Here is a 3,907-nt window from a genome sequence, read left to right on the forward strand (position 1 = left end):
GAAGAGTTAATATGTAACAATATCATCAAATGTACACTGGAAAACAGTGTGAGGTAACTCACTAGAATGGCATACTGTTCATTGGTGTTCCTCTTAAGAGTCCAAGGCTTGGTGCCGAACCAAACATATATACACTTTATTGGAATATATTAAACAAATGAAGTATTTAAAATCTGGCATTCTCAAAACAAAGAGTTCCTCAAAATGCTAATGGACCAGTCTCCTGTATTTTTTTGGTTGGTTAACATCCCTTTAAGAGAAGCAGTACTCTTTTAACAGATTCTTCCCAATTGTCCTTCTTTCTATTTTAGACTCTGTGGCTCCTGAAGTAAAGTTCTACTTCCACCAGCAAAGCACGTTCCAAACAAAACATTAGGAAACCTGCCAAAACCATGGCTCATGCTCAGTTTTTCCTGGGATGTCTTGACTTGTGAATGCTCCGCCAGACCCAGAAGTGGAGGTTGGTGTACCACGACTAGACGGTTAGACCTAAGCGGCAAAATCAGTTTTCTGCAACCCAAGGTAAGCACTGTTCTTCAGCAAGTCTTCCCAACAGTGCAGATACAATTAATGTTAAAGTCACAGACAGGCTGCTTCCTTTCCTGATGTAGTATCTCTCTACTGCTAATTGATTCTTTGTATCTTCCAAGTTACTGGCTATCTTAAAGATAAGCAGGAGTAAACCTAGCAAATGGCTACATTTAGTCGCATCTATTGAGAACCTTCCATGCACCAGGTACATGTGTCTGGGATAAGAAACAGTCCCTGCAATCTTAATACATTATGATAGAAATGGGTTGCCTGGACTTGCTGGAGAGGATGGGGATGTCTATCAATCAAAATTTTTGGTTACAAACACTGGCAAAAGGAATTTATTGTCAGGATCAAAGGAAAGACACAGAATCGATGGGAGCCTAGAGAATCAGTTCAGGTAACTGTAGTGAGTTTTTCTACTATGTTGGTAGAAACATCACCTCCAACCCCTGCATGATAGCTTGAATTAAGATACAAAACCTAGGGGGGGGGAGGGGGCTTCCCTGGTGGCACAGTGGTTGAGAATCTGCCTGCTAATGCAGAGGACATGGGTTCGAGCCCTGGTCTGGGAAGATCCCACATGCCGCGGAGAACTAGGCCCGTGAGCCACAACTACTGAGCCTGCGCGTGTGGAGCCTGTGCTCCCCAACAAGAGAGGCCGCGATAGTGAGAGGCCCGTGCACCGCGATGAAGAGTGCCCCCGCTTGCCACAACTAGAGAAAGCCCTCACACAGAAACTAAGACCCAACACAGCCAAAAATAAATAAGGAGGCAGATTAAAAAAAACAAAACCTAGGGAGAGTGTTCAAGAAGGAGAGCTTAAGTTAGAGACTCACCCCATGGCACCAGAAACTAAAGATTGTTACATCCAGAGTGTCAGAAAAGATAAGAAAAAGGTCACTTCTCCTTTAAAAAGAAATTCAACAGACAAAAACGATTCCAGTCAACACGAGGCTGATGGATACACTCATTGTAAACACATGCAGGGTAAACCATGTGGGTTAACTTTTCCATTCTGCTATGTATCAGTAAAGAATAGACACCTTAGAAAATTCTTCCTATAGCCTTTGAAACTGATTTTTAATATATTTTTCCCCTTAGTTTTTCAACACTCTCAATTCAGCAGGCTGCTAAGTTAATTTTTACAAGGTGTAGTGTTCATTCAATATTGGAATTTATATTGAGTGATTAAAGTCTGATGTCTTTTTCCAGATCTCCATTTAAAATGTAAGCTAAAGGACAGAGGGAAAAAATAACTTCCCTTATATCATGTAAATTAGCCATTAAAACTACGGGCGATGAGTCATTTTTTAAACTAATGCTGATGAACCAGAAATGTATTTCCCCCTCCCAATCTTCACAGCAGAGAATGTTTGTGGAATGAGATGCTTTTAATAACTGAACTTGCCAGCTGACATAAAGGCTAAAATTAACATTTTAAACCATACATACCACTTTGTAGACTAAGTACACTGCACTCAATTTAGCACAGCTAGCCCCAACCCTAAGACCTTCCATCTTTCTTCCAAGTCAAAGTCCTTTGCTGTTACTGAGTTTGTTAGTAGCTAACTTTTTTTTTTTTGCGGTATGCAGGCCTCTCACCGTTGTGGCCTCTCCCGTTGCGGAGCACAGGCTCCAGATGTGCAGGCTCAGTGGCCATGGCTCATGGGCCAGCCGCTCCGCGGCATGTGGGATCTTCCCGGACCGGGGCACGAACCCGCGTCCCCTGCATCGGCAGGCGGACTCTCGACCACTGCGCCACCAGGGAAGCCCCGATAGCTAACATTTTAACAGTACCTTACTATAGTGGTGGAGTTGAAATGACTATTTTACATGTATTAACTAATTAGATCCTCATAAAACTCCTGAGGTTAGTCATATTAGTCTCCATTTTTTTTTTCCAGATGAAGAAACCAAAGTATAGTCAAGGGAGTGTTACAGCTAACACCTGGACTTGTGAAGATGGGATCTGAGAGGCTCTAGATCAATCCCTTCCATATAAACGCAGGGCAATGCTGGAAACAGACTGGTAAGAACACAACTCCCTGCCTCTTCCATCTTCTGTTCCGTGTGATTAAGGGGCAAGATTTTATACCTGAAATTTGGCCATTTATAAAATTAGAAAAATGCTGTCTTCTTCATGAGATAATAGGCTAGTTCTTCTCAAACTTTCTTCTACAGGGCAAACATCTTCCTAGGGTTTCCATTTTTAAGAAATGAGATTTTTTTTTATGTGAGAATTTTTTTTCTGCAATCTTACAAGGTTTTTTAAGAGGTACATGTTAAAAAAAATTCTATGACTTCCAGCCCTATGCTGTTCTTAAACAATGAGAGAATATATTCTGTGTAGTGAGTGTTTGGACAATTTACGCTTTTGTGTTTATGCTAACTGCCCAGCAGAGGTCTCAACCAGACAAGCTAAAACAATAGTAGCCTAAAACCATTGAACCTCGCCACTCTCAGGCAAACTTTAAAGGGACAACTCATCCTCAGTGGTCCAACCAAGCTTAAAAAGCTGTGGGTGGATAAAATCATGGCATTTGCACCCAAATACTTATCTGGTGTCTCACAATAATATGAAATCCTGACAGCTAAGAGAACTGCCTGAATGTTAAACCTGAGACACAGTGTCACCTCTTTGTTTCAGCTCAATTTCCCCAATTAATGATCTCAAAGCAATAGCTAAGCTGCTCCCTAACTAGCACAGTAGGAAATTTGTTTCTTAGTAAGTTTTACTGAGTTTTAAGAAACTAAGTTTTACTTAGTTTTACTATGTAATTTTAAACAAGTTTATATTAAAACAAACATGAAATGAAAACATGCAATGAAAACTTCAAGTAATTTTACAAATGTCTTTACATACATATTTCCCCTAAATGTTGCATCAATAATGTTTACAAATGAGCTTTATTTTATCAATAAGAACAAAGCTGGATTTAGGTCTTCTAACACGTGGTCCAGTGATCGGTCCACTTTTTTACTATCTAATACTAAAATTAAAATTTAGCCATAACTATATAATTATATAACCTTAAAACTTGGAATTTATTCTAACTTTTGTCCTAAAAAAAAAAAAAACCTGAGTTACCTAATACTCTAAACATACTTACTCATAAGTAATGTAAAAAAAAGAAAACATGAAGTATAAAGTATACATTTCTCTCTAAATGTATCTCCTGCTTCTTGTGTGAGCAAACGTCATACCTTTTGTTTAGTACTTTTAAATAATAAATATGTAGGCACTTACTTCAGAAACAATTTTATGTGCAAATAATCTATAATGTGTTACCCATACGTCCAATTTTCCACAAACAATTAAGGAGTTTTTAAAAAGAAAACCACACAAAACATTTAAATAGGTACTGGACGCCTA

This window comes from Phocoena phocoena, chromosome 2 (assembly GCF_963924675.1).
Source record: "Phocoena phocoena chromosome 2, mPhoPho1.1, whole genome shotgun sequence".
Lineage (NCBI taxonomy): Eukaryota > Metazoa > Chordata > Mammalia > Artiodactyla > Phocoenidae > Phocoena > Phocoena phocoena.